The sequence below is a fragment of the Pleurodeles waltl genome, chromosome 6 (assembly GCF_031143425.1).
Source record: "Pleurodeles waltl isolate 20211129_DDA chromosome 6, aPleWal1.hap1.20221129, whole genome shotgun sequence".
Classification (NCBI taxonomy): Eukaryota; Metazoa; Chordata; class Amphibia; order Caudata; family Salamandridae; genus Pleurodeles; species Pleurodeles waltl.
The window spans coordinates 80,257,965-80,276,027 of NC_090445.1; the positions used below are offsets into that span (position 1 = coordinate 80,257,965).

Genomic DNA, 18,063 nt, shown 5'->3' on the forward strand with positions numbered 1-18,063 from the left:
GCACAGGCCCTCTCAAGTGCAGCAAACCACTTGTTAATGTCATCCCCCTCCTTGTAAGGGGGAACTATCTTATGCAGATTCCTGGAATCATGCTCTTTTGCAGGATGACTATGGGGAATACTGCTGCTGCCACCATGGGTATCTAAACCCATCTTCTGTCTTTCCCTCTCTATTTCTAAAGACTGTCTATCCAAATCCAGCTGTTGCTTCTTGAGCTTCAGTCTGGTTTGCTCCACTCTCAATCTATTGAGCTCCCTTTCTAACAATCTGTCATCAGGGTGGGTGGGAGGGACATTTCTAGATACAGAGGTATGATGGGAATGAACAGAAGGAGACCTGTCCCTTACCAAGGGCACCCTAACAGCTTGGCTACCAGCATAATGTGAGAGCACATCATCAGTATGATGTGATTCAACCTCTGTACCAACTATGCTAGACTGTCTAGTAATGGGCAGGCTGAGAAGTTTCTTTCCTGAACCTTTTCCTGGGGGAGTCCCTGGATCAGATTGAGAACCATTAGCTACTTTTTCTACAGATTGGGCACTTATGGCCTTATCCTGTACTCTAAGCATATTAATTAACAGTTCTAAGGAAGGATTCTTCCCTACACTCAAACCTCTCTCTATGCAGAGACTCCTTGCTCCTTTCCAGCTAAGGTGATCATATGCAAGTTTGGACAGTTCAACTTTTTGGCCTGTGCCAGACATTTTTTAGAGAGAGTTAAAGTGATAGACAAAGAGAAAAAAGTTTTCAGAACTTTTTGGAAAGACAGAAAAAACTTTTTAAACTTTTAAGAACTTTTTGAAAGTTTAGAAGTACTTTTCAGCACTTAGAAAAGAGTGAAAAGAGGAAATGCAAAACTTTTTGGCTATGTGTATATACACTGACCTTGTTTTGTATATTTTTCTCTTATGAAAAGTACAATGACAAGAGTGGTAAGTAGTCTCAAAGCACTTATCCCACCGCTGCACAACCAATGTAGGAGGCTGGACTGGTTTGTAGTGAGTACCAAGGGGTACTTGCACCTTGCACCAGGCCCAGTTATCCCTTATTAGTGTATAGGGTGTCTAGCAGCTTAGGCTGATAGATAATGGTAGCTTAGCAGAGCAGCTTAGGCTGAACTAGGAGACGTGTGAAGCTACTACAGTACCACTTAGTGTCATATGCACAATATCATAAGAAAACACAATACACAGTTATACTAAAAATAAAGGTACTTTATTTTTATGACAATATGCCAAAGTATCTTAGAGTGTACCCTCAGTGAGAGGATATGAAATATACACAAGATATATATACACAATAGCAAAAATATGCAGTATAGTCTTAGAAAACAGTGCAAACAATGTATAGTTACAATAGGATGCAATGGGGAAACATAGGGATAGGGGCAACACAAACCATATACTCCAAAAGTGGAATGCGAACCACGAATGGACCCCAAACCTATGTGACCTTGTAGAGGGTCGCTGGGACTATTAGAAAATAGTGAGAGTTAGAAAAATAACCCTCCCCAAGACCCTGAAAAGTGAGTGCAAAGTGCACCAAAGTTCCCCTAAGGACAAAATAGTTGTGTTAGAGGGAAAATGCAAGGAAAACACAAATCAGCAATGCAACAACGATGGATTCCTGACTGAGGGTACCTGTGGAACAAGGGGACCAAGTCCAAAAGTCACAAGCAGCTCGGAGATGGGCAGATGCCCAAGAAATGCCAGCGGTTGGTGCAAAGAAGCTCTTACTAGGCTGAAGAACTGTGAATACTGCAGGAACGACCAGGGCTAGAGACTTCCCCTTTGGAGGATGGATCTCCCACGCATTGGAGAGTCGTGCAGAAGTGTTTTCCCGCCAGATGGACGCCAACAAGCCTTGCTACACGCAAATCGTGCGTTTGGCGTTTTTGGACGCTGCTGGGGCCCAGGAGAGACCAGGAGGTCGCAAATTGGACCTGCAGAGAGAGGGGACGTCGAGCAAGACAAAGAGCCCTCACTGAAGCAGGTAGCACCCGGAGAAGTGCCAGAAACAGGCACTACGAGGATGCGTGAAACGGTGCTCGCCGAAGTTGCACAAAGGAGTCCCACGTCGCCGGAGACCAACTTAGAAAGTCGTGCAATGCAGGTTAGAGTGCCGTGGACCCAGGCTTGGCTGTGCACAAAGGATTTCCGCCGGAAGTGCACAGGGGCCGGAGTAGCTTGCAAAGTCGCGGTTCCCAGCAATGCAGCCCAGCGAGGTGAGGCAAGGACTTACCTCCACCAAACTTGGGCTGAAGAGTCACTGGACTGTGGGGTCACTTGGACAGCGTCGCTGGATTCGAGGGACCTCGCTCGTCGTGCTGAGAGGAGACCCAAGGGACCGGAAATGCAGCTTTTTGGTGCCTGCGGTTGCAGGGGGAAGATTCCGTCGACCCACGGGAGATTTCTTCGGAGCTTCTGGTGCAGAGAGGAGGCAGGCTACCCCCACAGCATGCACAAGCAGGAAAACAGTCGAGAAGGCGGCAGGATCAGCGTTACAGAGTTGCAGTAGTCGTCTTTGCTACTATGTTGCAGGTTTGCAGGCTTCCAGCGCGGTCAGCGGTCGATTCCTTATCAGAAGGTGAAGAGGGAGATGCAGAGGAACTCGGCTGAGCTCATGCATTCGTTATCTGAAGTTTCCCCAGAGACAGAGACCCTAAATAGCCAGAAAAGAGGGTTTGGCTACCTAGGAGAGAGGAAAGGCTACTAACACCTGAAGGAGCCTATCACAAGGAGTCTCTGACGTCACCTGGTGGCACTGGCCACTCAGAGCAGTCCAGTGTGCCAGCAGCACCTCTGTTTCCAAGATGGCAGAGGTCTGGAGCACACTGGAGGAGCTCTGGACACCTCCCAGGGGAGGTGCAGGTCAGGGGAGTGGTCACTCCCCTTTCCTTTGTCCAGTTTCGCGCCAGAGCAGGGGCTAAGGGGTCCCTGAACCGGTGTAGACTGGCTTATGCAGAATTGGGCACATCTGTGCCCAACAAAGCATTTCCAGAGGCTGGGGGAGGCTACTCCTCCCCTGCCTTCACACCATTTTCCAAAGGGAGAGGGTGTCACACCCTCTCTCAGAGGAAGTTCTTTGTTCTGCCATCCTGGGCCAGGCCTGGCTGGACCCCAGGAGGGCAGCTGCCTGTCTGAGGGGTTGGTAGCAGCAGCAGCTGCAGTGAAACCCCAGGAAGGGCAGTCTGGCAGTACCAGGGTCTGTGCTACAGACCACTGGGATCATGGAATTGTACCAACAATGCCAGGATGGCATAGAGGGGTCAATTCCATGATCATAGACATGTTACATGGCCATATTCGGAGTTACCATGGTGAAGCTACATATAGGTAGTGACCTATATGTAGTGCACGCGTGTAATGGTGTCCCCGCACTCACAAAGTTCAGTGAATTGGCTCTGAACAATGTGGGGGCACCTTGGCTAGTGCCAGGGTGCCCTCACACTAAGTAACTTTGCACCTAACCTTTACCAGGTAAAGGTTAGACATATAGGTGACTTATAAGTTACTTAAGTGCAGTGTAAAATGGCTGTGAAATAACGTGGACGTTATTTCACTCAGGCTGCAGTGGCAGGCCTGTGTAAGAATTGTCAGAGCTCCCTATGGGTGGCAAAAGAAATGCTGCAGCCCATAGGGATCTCCTGGAACCCCAATACCCTGGGTACCTCAGTACCATATACTAGGGAATTATAAGGGTGTTCCAGTAAGCCAATGTAAATTGGTAAAATTGGTCACTAGCCTGTTAGTGACAATTTGAAAGTAATGAGAGAGCATAACCACTGAGGTTCTGGTTAGCAGAGCCTCAGTGAGACAGTTAGGCACCACACAGGGAACATATACATGCACACCTATGAGCACTGGGGCCCTGTGTGACAGGGTCCCAGTGACACATACATATAGGCCACAAACCTATGAGCACTGGGGTCCTGACCAGCAGGATCCCAGTGACACATAACAACCATACTGAAAACATGGTGTTTTCACTATGAGCACTGAGGCCTGGCTATCAGGATCCCAGTGAGACAGTGAAAACAGTGACAAACACCCTGACATACACTCACAAACAGGCCAAAAGTGGGGGTAACAAGGCTAGAAAGAGGCTACCTTCTCACAGAGAGTTCACACTGTTCTCTACTGGACATTTAAGTATGTGCCCAGAGACAGGTTGAGAGGACAGATGCATTTATTCACCAGAGTGAGCTCCAGAGAGACTGATGGGGACATAAGACTGGGGTAGAGCGAGAGATGGAGAAAGAGAAAGGTGCCTGTGTCGAGTCAGCAGCAGAGAAAATGAAACAAAGGGGCCTCCTGGGATAACCACACACTACTTCCTCACAAAGAACACACAGAGGGTGTGTGAAATGACTTAGGCACAGCAGCCCGGCTAGATCAGTCGGTAGAGCAAGAGACTCTTAATCTCAGGGTCGTGGGTTCAAGCCCCACGTTGGGCGTGATGCTTTTTAAAGGCTTCTCCATTTTCGGGTTTAACATTAACTGTCACCTTTTTCAGATATTTCGCTGAGGCTTAAAAATACACAAACACACATCCTGCAGTTTGCCTCACGATTCCCACAGGACTCCAAACAACGCAGCACTTCCCGCCCTGGGAGGCGCCGCTGGGAGCGGTCCTAGGCCGAGCCTTTCCTGCGCCCTTTCCTAGCCTGAGCCGCCCGTGCTTACAGCGAGCTCGGAGTCCGCTCCGGTACGTCCTGTCCCACCCCATCCTTTCAAAAAGAGGAGTTTAAGGTCTCATCCCCGCTGGTGTTATGATTAAAGTAGGTATGAAAACTACTATATGTCAGCAGCGGGATTTGACCACGGGACTGGGGAAGATACTGCTCTTGAATGTGGCGCCTTACACCGCTCGGCCATTCCGGCAGCCTGCGGATCACGCCTCTGGAGGCTGACTGCCACCTCGCGACACAGGGAGAGATCACACTGTTCTCTACTGGACATTTAAGTATGTGCCCAGAGACAGGTTGAGAGGACAGATGCATGTACTGTATGTACCAGAGTGAGCTCCAGAGAGACTGATGGGGAGATAAGACTGGGGTAGAGAGAGAGATGGAGAAAGAGAAAGGTGCCTGTGTCGAGTCAGCAGCAAAGAAAATGAAACAAAGGGGCCTCCTGGGATAACCACACACTACTTCCTCACAAAGAACACACAGAGGGTGTGTGAAATGACATTGGCACAGCAGCCCGGCTAGCTCAGTCGGTAGAGCATGTGACTCTTAATCTCAGGGTCGTGGGTTCGAGCCCCACAGTGGGTGTGATGCTTTTTAAAGGCTTCTCCATTTTCGGGTTTAACATTAACTCTCACCTTTTTCAGATATTTCGCTGAGACTTAAAACTACACACACACACACATCCTGCAGTTTGCCTCACGATTCCCACAGGACTCCACACAACGCACCACTTCCCGCCCTGTGAGGCGCCGCTGGGAGTGGTCCTAGGCCGAGCCTTTCCTGCGCCCTTTCCTAGCCTGAGCCGCCCGTGCTTACAGCGAGCTCGGAGTCCGCTCCGGTCCGTCCTGTCCCCCCCCATCCTTTCAAAAAGAGGAGTTTAAGGTCTCATCCGCCCTGGTGTTATGATTAAAGTAGGTATGAAAACTACTTTATGTCAGCAGCGGGATTTGACCACGGGACTTGGGAAAATACTGCTCTTGAAGGTGGCGCCTTACACCGCTCGGCCATTCCGGCAGCCTCCGGGACACCGCTCTGGAGGCTGACTGCCACCTCGCGACACAGAGAGAGTTCCCACTGTTCTCTACTGGACATTTAAGTATATGCCCAGAGACAGGTTGAGAGGACAGATGCATGTATGTACCAGAGTGAGCTCCAGAGAGACTGATGGGGACATAAGACTGGGGTAGAGCGAGAGATGGAGAAAGAGAAAGGTGCCTGTGTCGAGTCAGCAGCAGAGAAAATGAAACAAAGGGGCCTCCTGGGATAACCACACACTACTTCCTCAGAAAGAACACAAAGAGGGTGTGTGAAATGACATAGGCACAGCAGCCCGGCTAGCTCTGTTGGTAGCACATGAGACTCTTAATCTCAGGGTCGTGGGTTCGAGCCCCACATTGGGCGTGATGCTTTTTAAAGGCTTCTCCATTTTCGGGTTTAACATTAACTCTCACTTTTTCAGATATTTTGCTGAGGCTTAAAACTACACACACACATACACATCCTGCAGTTTGCCTCACGATTCCCACAGAACTCCACACAACTCAGCACTTCCCGCCCTGGGAGGCGCCGCTGGGAGCGGTCCTATGCGAGCCTTTCCTGCGCCCTTTCCTAGCCTGAGCCGCCCGTGCTTACAGCGAGCTCGGAGTCCGCTCCGGTCCGTCCTGTCCCCACCCATCCTTTCAAAAAGAGGAGATTAAAGTCTCATTCCCGCTGGTGTTATGATTAAAGTAGGTATGAAAACTACTTTATGTCAGCAGCAGGATTTGATCACAGGACTGGGGAATATACTGCTCTTGAATGTGGTGCCTTACACCGCTCGGCCATTCCGGCGACCTGCGGAACATGGCTTTGGAGGCTGACTGCCACCTCGCGACACAGGGAGAGTTCACACTGTTCTCTACTGGACATTTAAGTATGTGCCCAGAGACAGGTTGAGAGGACAGATGCATGTATGTACCAGAGCGAGCTCCAGAGAGACTGATGGGGACATAAGACTGGGGTAGAGCGAGAGATGGAGAAAGAGAAAGGTGCCTGTGTCGAGTCAGCAGCAGAGAAAATGAAACAAAGGGGCCTCCTGGGATAACCACACACTACTTCCTCGTAAAGAACACACAGAGGGTGTGTGAAATGACAGAGGCACAGCATCCTGGCTAGCTCAGTTGGTAGAGCATGAGACTCTTAATCTCAGGGTTGTGGGATTGAGCCCCACGTTGGGCGTGATGCTTTTTAAAGGCTTCTCCATTTTCGGGTTGAACATTAACTCTCACCTTTTTCAGATATTTTGCTGAGGCTTAAAACTACACACACACACATCCTGCAGTTTGCCTCACGATTCCCACAGGACTCCACACAACGCAGCACTTCCCGCCCTGGGTGGCGCCGCTGGGAGCGGTCCTAGGCCGAGCCTTTCCTGCGCCCTTTCCTAGCCTGAGCCGCCCGTGCTTACAGCGAGCTCGGAGTCCGCTCCGGTTCGTCCTGTCCCCCCCCATCCTTTCAAAAAGAGGAGTTTAAAGTCTCATCCCCGCTGGTGTTATGATTAAAGTAGGTATGAAAACTACTTTATGTCAGCATCAGGATTTGACCACGGGACTGGGGAAGATACTGCTCTTGAATGTGGCGCCTTACACCGCTCAGCCATTCCGGCAGCATGCAGAACACAGCTCTGGAGGCTGACTGCCACCTCGCGACACAGGGAGAGTTCACACTGTTCTCTACTGGACATTTAAGTATGTGCCCAGAGACAGGTTGAGAGGACAGATGCATGTATGTACCAGAGTGAGCTCCAGAGAGACTGATGGGGACAAAAGACTGGGGTAGAGCGAGAGACGGAGAAAGAGAAAGGTGCCTGTGTCGAGTCAACAGCAAAGACAATGAAACAAAGGGGCCTCCTGGGATAACCACACACTACTTCCTCACAAAGAACACACAGAGGGTGTGTGAAATAACATAGGCACGTCAGCCCGGCTGGCTCAGTCGGTAGAGCATGAGACTCTTAATCTCAGGGTCGTGGGTTCGAGCCCCACGTTGGGTGTGATGCTTTTTAAAGGCTTCTCCATTTTCGGGTTTAACATTAACTCTCACCTTTTTCAGATATTTCGCTGAGACTTAAAACTACAGACACACACACATCCTGCAGTTTGCCTCACGATTCCCACAGGACTCCACACAACGCAGCACTTCCCGTCCTGGGAGGCGCCGCTGGGAGCGGTCCTAGGCCAAGCCTTTCCTGCGCCCTTTCCTAGCTTGAGCCGCCCGTGCTTACAGCGAGCTCGGAGTCCGCTCCGGTCCGTCCTGTCCCCCCCATCCTTTAAAAAAGAGGAGTTTAAGGTCTCATCCCCGCTGGTGTTATGATTAAAGTAGGTATGAAAACTACTTTGTCAGCAGCGGGATTTGACCACAGGACTGGGGAAGATACTGCTCTTGAATGTGGCACCTTACACCGCTCAACCATTCCGGCAGCCTCCGAAACACCGCTCTGGAGGCTGACTGCCACCTCGCGAAACAGGGAGAGTTCACACTGTTCTCTACTGGACATTTAAGTATGTGCCCAGAGTCAGGTTGAGAGGACAGATGCATGTATGTACCAAAGTGAGCTCCAGAGAGACTGATGGGGACATAAGACTGGGATAGTGTAGGAGGCTGGACTGGCTTGTTGTGAGTACCAAGGGGTACTTGCACCTTGCACCAGGCCCAGTTATCACTTATTAGTGTATAGGGTGTCTAGCAGCTTAGGCTGATAGATAATGGTAGCTTAGCAGAGCAGCTTAGGCTGAACTAGGAGACGTGTGAAGCTACTACAGTACCACTTAGTGTCATATGCACAATATCATAAGAAAACACAATACACAGTTATACTAAAAATAAAGGTACTTTATTTTTATGACAATATGCCAAAGTATCTTAGAGTGTACCCTCAGTGAGAGGATAGGAAATATACACAAGATATATATACACAATAGCAAAAATATGCAGTATAGTCTTAGAAAACAGTGCAAACAATGTATAGTTACAATAGGATGCAATGGGGAAACATAGGGATAGGGGCAACACAAACCATATACTCCAAAAGTGGAATGTGAACCACGAATGGACCCCAAACCTATGTGACCTTGTAGAGGGTCGCTGGGACTATTAGAAAATAGTGAGAGTTAGAAAAATAACCCTCCCCAAGACCCTGAAAAGTGAGTGCAAAGTGCACTAAAGTTCCCCTAAGGACAAAGAAGTCGTGTTAGAGGAATAATGCAGGAAAGACACAAACCAGCAATGCAACAACTGTGGATTTCCAATCTAGGGTACCTGTGGAACAAGGGGACCAAGTCCAAAAGTCACAAGCAAGTCGGAGATGGGCAGATGCCCAGGAAATGCCAGCTGCGGGTGCAAAGAAGCTTCTACTGGACAGAAGAAGCTGAGGTTTCTGCAGGAACAAAAAGGGCTAGAGACTTCCCCTTTGGTGGACGGATCCCACTCGCCTTGGAAAGTCGTGCAGAAGTGTTTTCCCGCCGAAAGGACGCCAACAAGCCTTGCTAGTCGCATATCGTGCGTTTGGCGTTTTTGGACGCTGCTGGGGCCCAGGAGGGACCAGGAGGTCGCAAATTGGACCTGAAGAGAGAGGGGACGTCGCGCAAGACAAAGAGCCCTCACTGAAGCAGGTAGCACCCGGAGAAGTGCCAGAGACAGGCACTACAAGGATGCGTGAAACGGTGCTCGCCGAAGTTGCACAAAGGAGTCCCACGTCGCCGGAGACCAACTTAGAAAGTCGTGCAATGCAGGTTAGAGTGCCGTGGACCCAGGCTTGGCTGTGCACAAAGGATTTCCGCCGGAAGTGCACAGGGGCCGGAGTAGCTGCAAAGTCGCGGTTCCCAGCAATGCAGCCCAGCGGGGTGAGGCAAGGACTTACCTCCACCAAACTTGGACTGAAGAGTCACTGGACTGTGGGGGTCACTTGGACAGAGTCGCTGGATTCGAGGGACCTCGCTCGTCGTGCTGAGAGGAGACCCAAGGGACCGGTAATGCAGCTTTTTGGTGCCTGCGGTTGCAGGGGGAAGATTCCGTCGACCCACGGGAGATTTCTTCGGAGCTTCTGGTGCAGAGAGGAGGCAGACTACCCCCACAGCATGCACAAGCAGGAAAACAGTCGAGAAGGCGGCAGGATCAGCGTTACAGAGTTGCAGTAGTCGTCTTTGCTACTATGTTGCAGGTTTGCAGGCTTCCAGCGCGGTCAGCAGTCGATTCCTTATCAGAAGGTGAAGAGAGAGATGCAGAGGAACTCGGCTGAGCTCATGCATTCGTTATCTAAAGTTTCCCCAGAGACAGAGACCCTAAATAGCCAGAAAAGAGGGTTTGGCTACCTAGGAGAGAGGATAGGCTACTAACACCTGAAGGAGCCTATCAGCAGGAGTCTCTGACGTCACCTGGTGGCACTGGCCACTCAGAGCAGTCCAGTGTGCCAGCAGCACCTCTGTTTCCAAGATGGCAGAGGTCTGGAGCACACTGGAGGAGCTCTGGACACCTCCCAGGGGAGGTGCAGGTCAGGGGAGTGGTCACTCCCCTTTCCTTTGTCCAGTTTCGCGCCAGAGCAGGGGCTAAGGGGTCCCTGAACCGGTGTAGAGTGGCTTATGCAGAATTGGGCACCTCTGTGCCCAACAAAGCATTTCCAGAGGCCGGGGGAGGCTACTCCTCCCCTGCCTTCACACCATTTTCCAAAGGGACAGGGTGTCACACCCTCTCTCAGAGGAAGTTCTTTGTTCTGCCATCCTGGGCCAGGCCTGGCTGCACCCCAGGAGGGCATCTGCCTGTCTGAGGGGTTGGCAGCAGCAGCAGCTGCAGTGAAACCCCAGGAAGGGCAGTTTGGCAGTACCAGGGTCTGTGCTACAGACCACTGGGATCATGGGATTGTGCCAACTATGCCAGGATGGCATAGAGGGGGCAATTCCATGATCATAGACATGTTACATGGCCATATTCGGAGTTACCATTGTGAAGCTACATATAGGTAGTGACCTATATGTAGTGCATGCGTGTAATGGTGTCCCCGCACTCACAAAGTTCAGGGAATTGGCTCTGAACAATGTGGGGGCACCTTGGCTAGTGTCAGGGTGCCCTCACACTAAGTAACTTTGCACTTAACCTTTACCAGGTAAAGGTTAGACATATAGGTGACTTATAAGTTACTTAAGTGCAGTGTAAAATGGCTGTGAAATAACGTGGACGTTATTTCACTCAGGCTGCAGTGGCAGACCTGTGTAAGAATTGTCAGAGCTCCCTATGGGTGGCAAAAGAAATGCTGCAGCCCATAGGGATCTCCTGGAACCCCAATACCCTGGGTACCTCAGTACCATATACTAGGGAATTATAAGGGTGTTCCAGTAAGCCAATGTAAATTGGTAAAATTGGTCACTAGCCTGTTAGTGACAATTTGAATGAAATGAGAGAGCATAACCACTGAGGTTCTGGTTAGCAGAGCCTCAGTGAGACAGTTAGGCACCACACAGGGAACACATACATATAGGCCACAACCTTATGAGCACTGGGGTCCTGACTAGCAGGGTCCCAGTGACACATAACAAACATACTTAAAACATAGGGTCTTCACTATGAGCACTGGGCCCTGGCTAGCAGGATCCCAGTGAGACAGTGAAAACACCCTGACATACACTCACAAACAGGCCAAAAGTGGGGGTAACAAGGCTAGAAAGAGGCTACTTTCTCACACAACCCCCCCCCCAAACGAAGGACAATAAGGCTAACCTTGGCCAGTTGAGACTTTATTGTCTAAGTGGTGATAAGTAGAGAGTAGCTCTGCAATAGACTGGTTACTCCCTTTATCATCCACTATATGGTTACTTCCCTGTGGGGATGTAAACCACCCTGTTTGAAGTTTTTTAGCTAAGCAACAATGTAAAGATGTATTTTCAGAGTTTCTATCAGTAAGTTTTAGTTTAGAGCAGTGGGAATTGTCCACTGAACCTATTTGTAGTGATGGAAATGCCAGACAGGGATGCTGTCTCAGAAAAGCCATAGCTGGGCAAAAACTTTGTCCATATGGCTGGAAGAGAGAACAGGGATGCTGTTTCTCTTGGGTTGGAGCAGGGCAGGGATGCTGTCCTATGAGCTCCACACTAGGGCAGGGATGCTGTCCTAAGTGTTGTGAGGCAGTGCAGAGTTTCTGCACTAAAGTTTCTCTGGGAGGGTTGGAGAGATGCTCCATGTTAACTAAAACGGTGCTCTTTTTCTCACCAATGTTAGTTATCCCACAGAGAGGTACTTCTACCTCAGGGAGTACAGCTTTGCCAGCTGATGTTTCCCTTGGAACAGGTGCCACCCCAGGAGAGGTTTCTCCCACCACAGGAATGCTATCCTGAATGGTAGGGTGGTTAGGGGATACTGTGATACCCTTTTTACCTGTTGATGGAGAGGGATCCTGAGTTTTCAGGCCTTCTCTCCTTTGCTTTTTCATTTCAGTAGAAATGAGAGGGAACAATTCCTCAGGGATGCCCAGCATGGCTGCATGGGCATAAAACTCTACATCAGCCCAACCTGAGGCCTCTAGGTCATTACCTAAGAGACAGTCTACAGGTAAGCTAGGTGATACCACCACCTGCTTAGGGCCAGTAACTCCACCCCAACTAAACAGAATTATAGCTAAGGGAAGAAACTTAGTGGAGTTATGGACATCAATAATCTTATACTGTTGTCCAATGATGTGTTGATCAAGGTGCACTAGGTTTTCAGTCACCAAAGTGATACTGGCACCTGTGTCCCTGTAGGCCAAGGCCTCAACACCATTTATTGAAACTGTCTGCCTGTACTTATCCATTGTAAGGGGACAAGCAGCCAGTGTGGCAAGGCCAATGCCACTAGGTGTGACAGAAACTGTCTGGGGACTGACTACCCCAGTTTCTATGATGGACCCATAAGTGAACCCAACTACACCCTTTGCTTGACTGTTGCCAGCAGTCCCACCACTAGTACCACTACTGCTAGGGGCACTAGAGCTTGATGTATTAGTGGTGGTAGGCTCAGGGGGTTTACCTGGTCAGGACTTATCCCCTGGCCTATGGCCTCTATTTTTACACACAAAGCACCAAGGCTTTTTAAATTGTGTAGGTTGAGAAGAAGAGGAAGAATTTGTTTTATCCCCACCCTCTGGAGAGTGTTTAAGATTTGAAGTGGGATCTTTGGTTTTACCCTTATCCCCATGCTTATCTTGAGATTTTTCACCATCTTTCTTCTTATTGCCATCTTTGTCACCCCCTGTATGAACTTTTCTGTTCACCCTTGTTCTGACCCATTTGTCTGCCTTCTTTCCCAATTCTTGGGGAGAGGTCAGATCAGAGTCTACCAGGTACTGGTGCAACAAATCAGACACACAATTATTAAGAATATGCTCTCTCAGGATCAAGTTATACTGGCTGTCATAATCAGTAACTTTACTGCCATGTAACCACCCCTCCAAGGCTTTCACTGAATGGTCAATCTAATCAACCCAGTCTTGTGAAGGCTCCTTTTTGGTCTCTCTGAACTTTATCCTGTACTGTTCAGTGGTTAAGCCATAACCATCCAGGAGTGCATTCTTAAGAACTTGGAAATTATTAGCATCATTTTCTTTTACAGTAAGGAGCCTATCCCTACCTTTTCCACTAAATGATAGCCATAGGATAGCAGCCCACTGCCTTTGAGGGACATCCTGTACAACACAGGCCCTCTCAAGTGCAGCAAACCACTTGTTAATGTCATCCCCCTCCTTATAAGGGGGAACTATCTTGTGCAGATTCCTGGAATCATGCTCTTTTGCAGGATGACTATGGGGAATACTGCTGCTGCCACCATGGGTATCTAAACCCAACTTCTGTCTTTCCTTCTCTAATTCAAAAGACTGTCTATCCAAATCCAGCTGTTGCTTTTTAAGCTTCAGTCTGGTTTGTTCCACCCTCAACTTATTGAGTTCCCTCTCTAACATTCTGTCATCAGGGTTGGTGGGAGGGACATTCCTAGAAACAGAGGTATGATGGGAATGAACAGAAGGAGACCTATCCCTTACAGGAGCCACCCTAACAGCTTGGTTAACAGAAACATTACTACCAGTATGGTGAGAATAAATGCTTTTGCTATGATGTGAGACAACACTATTTGTATGGTGTGGCTCATCATCATTCCCAACTATGCTAGACTGTCTAGTAATGGGCAGGCTAGGGAGTTTCTTTCCTGAATCTTTTCCTGGGGGAGTCCCTGAATCAGATTGGGAACTATTAGGTACTTTTTCAATAGATGAGGCACCTATGGCCTTATCCTGTTCTCTAAGCATGTTAAGTAACAGTTCCAAGGAAGGATTTTTCCCTACACTCAAACCTCTCTCTATACAGAGACTCCTTGCTCTTTTCCAGCTAAGGTTGTCATATGCAAGTTTGGACAGATCAACATTTTGGCCTGTGCCAGACATTTTTTTAGAGAGAGTTAAAGTGATAGAAAAAGAGAAAAAAGTTTTCAGAACTTTTTGGAAAGACAGAAAAAAACTTTTTAAACTTTTAAGAACTTTTTGAAAGTTTAGAAGTACTTTTCAGCACTTAGAAAAGAGTGAAAAGAGGAAATGCAAAACTTTTTGGCTATGTGTATATACACTGACCTTGTTTTGTATATTTTTCTCTCATGAAAAGTACAATGACAAGAGTGGTAAGTAGTCTCAAGCACTTATCCCACCGCTGCACAACCAATGTAGGAGGCTGGACTGGCTTGTAGTGAGTACCAAGGGGTACTTGCACCTTGCACCAGGCCCAGTTATCCCTTATTAGTGTATAGGGTGTCTAGCAGCTTAGGCTGATAGATAATGGTAGCTTAGCAGAGCAGCTTAGGCTGAACTAGGAGACGTGTGAAGCTACTACAGTACCACTTAGTGTCATATGCACAATATCATAAGAAAACACAATACACAGTTATACTAAAAATAAAGGTACTTTATTTTTATGACAATATGCCAAAGTATCTTAGAGTGTACCCTCAGTGAGAGGATAGGAAATATACACAAGATATATATACACAATAGCAAAAATATGCAGTATAGTCTTAGAAAACAGTGCAAACAATGTATAGTTACAATAGGATGCAATGGGGAAACATAGGGATAGTGGCAACACAAACCATATACTCCAAAAGTGGAATGTGAACCACGAATGGACCCCAAACCTATGTGACCTTGTAGAGGGTCGCTGGGACTATTAGAAAATAGTGAGAGTTAGAAAAATAACCCTCCCCAAGACCCTGAAAAGTGAGTGCAAAGTGCACTAAAGTTCCCCTAAGGACAAAGAAGTTGTGTTAGAGGAATAATGCAGGAAAGACACAAACCAGCAATGCAACAACTGTGGATTTCCAATCTAGGGTACCTGTGGAACAAGGGGACCAAGTCCAAAAGTCACAAGCAAGTCGGAGATGGGCAGATGCCCAGGAAATGCCAGCTGCGGGTGCAAAGAAGCTTCTACTGGACAGAAGAAGCTGAGGTTTCTGCAGGAACGAAAAGGGCTAGAGACTTCCCCTTTGGTGGACGGATCCCTCTCTCCTTGGAGAGTCGTGCAGAAGTGTTTTCCCGCCGAAAGGATGCCAACAACAATTGCTAGTCGCAAATCGTGCGTTTGGCGTTTTTGGACGCTGCTGGGGCCCAGGAGGGACCGGGAGGTCGCAAATTGGACCTGAAGAGAGAGGGGACATCGAGCAAGAAAAAGAGCCCTCACTGAAGCAGGTAGCACCCGGAGAAGTGCCAGAAACAGGCACGACAAGGATGCGTGAAACGGTGCTTGCCGAAGTTGCACAAAGGAGTCTCACGTCGCCGGAGACCAACTTAGAAAGTCGTGCAATGCAGGTTAGAGTGCCGTGGACCCAGGCTTGGCTGTGCACAAAGGATTTCCGCCGGAAGTGCACAGGGGCCGGAGTAGCTGCAAAGTCGCAGTTCCTAGCAATGCAGCCCAGCGAGGTGAGGCAAGGACTTACCTCCACCAAACTTGGACTGAAGAGTCACTGGACTGTGGGGGTCACTTGGACAGAGTCGCTGGATTCGAGGGACCTCGCTCGTCGTGCTGAGAGGAGACCCAAGGGACCGGTAATGCAGCTTTTTGGTGCCTGCGGTTGCAGAGGGAAGATTCCGTCGACCCACGGGAGATTTCTTGAGAGCTTCTGGTGCAGAGAGGAGGCAGACTACCCCCACAGCATGCACAAGCAGGAAAACAGTCGAGAAGGCGGCAGGATCAGCGTTACAGAGTTGCAGTAGTCGTCTTTGCTACTATGTTGCAGGTTTGCAGGCTTCCAGCGCGGTCAGCAGTCGATTCCTTATCAGAAGGTGAAGAGAGAGATGCAGAGGAACTCGGCTGAGCTCATGCATTCGTTATCTAAAGTTTCCCCAGAGACAGAGACCCTAAATAGCCAGAAAAGAGGGTTTGGCTACCTAGGAGAGAGGATAGGCTACTAACACCTGAAGGAGCCTATCAGCAGGAGTCTCTGACGTCACCTGGTGGCACTGGCCACTCAGAGCAGTCCAGTGTGCCAGCAGCACCTCTGTTTCCAAGATGGCAGAGGTCTGGAGCACACTGGAGGAGCTCTGGACACCTCCCAGGGGAGGTGCAGGTCAGGGGAGTGGTCACTCCCCTTTCCTTTGTCCAGTTTTGCGCCAGAGCAGGGGCTAAGGGGTCCCTGAACCGGTGTAGAGTGGCTTATGCAGAATTGGGCACCTCTGTGCCCAACAAAGCATTTCCAGAGGCTGGGGGAGGCTACTCCTCCCCTGCCTTCACACCATTTTCCAAAGGGAGAGGGTGTCACACCCTCTCTCAGAGGAAGTTCTTTGTTCTGCCATCCTGGGCCAGGCCTGGCTGGACCCCAGGAGGGCAGCTGCCTGTCTGAGGGGTTGGCAGCAGCAGCAGCTGCAGTGAAACCCCAGGAAGGGCAGTTTGGCAGTACCAGGGTCTGTGCTACAGACCACTGGGATCATGGGATTGTGCCAACTATGCCAGGATGGCATAGAGGGGGCAATTCCATGATCATAGACATGTTACATGGCCATATTCGGAGTTACCATTGTGAAGCTACATATAGGTAGTGACCTATATGTAGTGCACGCGTGTAATGGTGTCCCCGCACTCACAAAGTTCAGGGAATTGGCTCTGAACAATGTGGGGGCACCTTAGCTAGTGTCAGGGTGCCCTCACACTAAGTAACTTTGCACCTAACCTTTACCAGGTAAAGGTTAGACATATAGGTGACTTATAAGTTACTTAAGTGCAGTGTAAAATGGCTGTGAAATAACGTGGACGTTATTTCACTCAGGCTGCAGTGGCAGGCCTGTGTAAGAATTGTCAGAGCTCCCTATGGGTGGCAAAAGAAATGCTGCAGCCCATAGGGATCTCCTGGAACCCCAATACCCTGGGTACCTCAGTACCATATACTAGGGAATTATAAGGGTGTTCCAGTAAGCCAATGTAAATTGGTAAAATTGGTCACTAGCCTGTTAGTGACAATTTGAATGAAATGAGAGAGCATAACCACTGAGGTTCTGGTTAGCAGAGCCTCAGTGAGACAGTTAGGCACCACACAGGGAACACATACATATAGCCCACAACCTTATGAGCACTGGGGTCCTGACTAGCAGGGTCCCAGTGACACATAACAAACATACTGAAAACATAGGGTCTTCACTATGAGCACTGGGCCCTGGCTAGCAGGATCCCAGTGAGACAGTGAAAACACCCTGACATACACTCACAAACAGGCCAAAAGTGGGGGTAATAAGGCTAGAAAGACGCTACTTTCTCACAGATAGAGCGAGAGATGGAGAAATAGAAAGGTGCCTGGGTCGAGTCAGCAGCAGAGAAAATGAAACAAAGGGGCCTCCTTGGATAACCACACACTACTTCCTCACAAAGAACACACAGAGGGTGTGTGAAATGATATAGGCACAGCAACCAGCCTAGCTCAGTCGGTAGAGCATGAGACTCTTCCTCAGGGTTGTAGGTTCGAGCCCCACGTTGGGTGTGATGCTTTTTAAAGGCTGCTCCATTTTCGGGTTGAACATGAATTCTCACCTTTTTCAGATATTTTGCTGAGGCTTAAAACTACACACACACACACACATCCTGCAGTTTGCCTCACGATTCCCACAGGACTCCACACAACTCAGCACTTCCCGCCCTGGGAGGCGCCGCTGGGAGCGGTCCTATGCGAGCCTTTCCTGCGCCCTTTCCTAGCCTGAGCCGCCCGTGCTTACAGCGAGCTCGGAGTCCGCTCCGGTCCGTCCTGTCCCCACCCATCCTTTCAAAAAGAGGAGATTAAAGACTCATCCCCGCTGGTGTTCTGATTAAAGTAGGTATGAAAACTACTTTATGTCAGCAGCGGGA

At 49.2% G+C, this 18,063-nt stretch overlaps 1 non-coding gene across 1 annotated transcript; it reads left to right on the forward strand.

Annotated features, from left to right (window-relative positions):
- Window positions 1–7,651: 7,651 nt before the first annotated feature.
- On the forward strand, window positions 7,652–7,724 carry TRNAK-CUU (transfer RNA lysine (anticodon CUU)). The gene has a single exon. It is a non-coding gene; the product is annotated as a tRNA-Lys (tRNA).
- The last annotated feature ends 10,339 nt before the right edge of the window (window positions 7,725–18,063 follow it).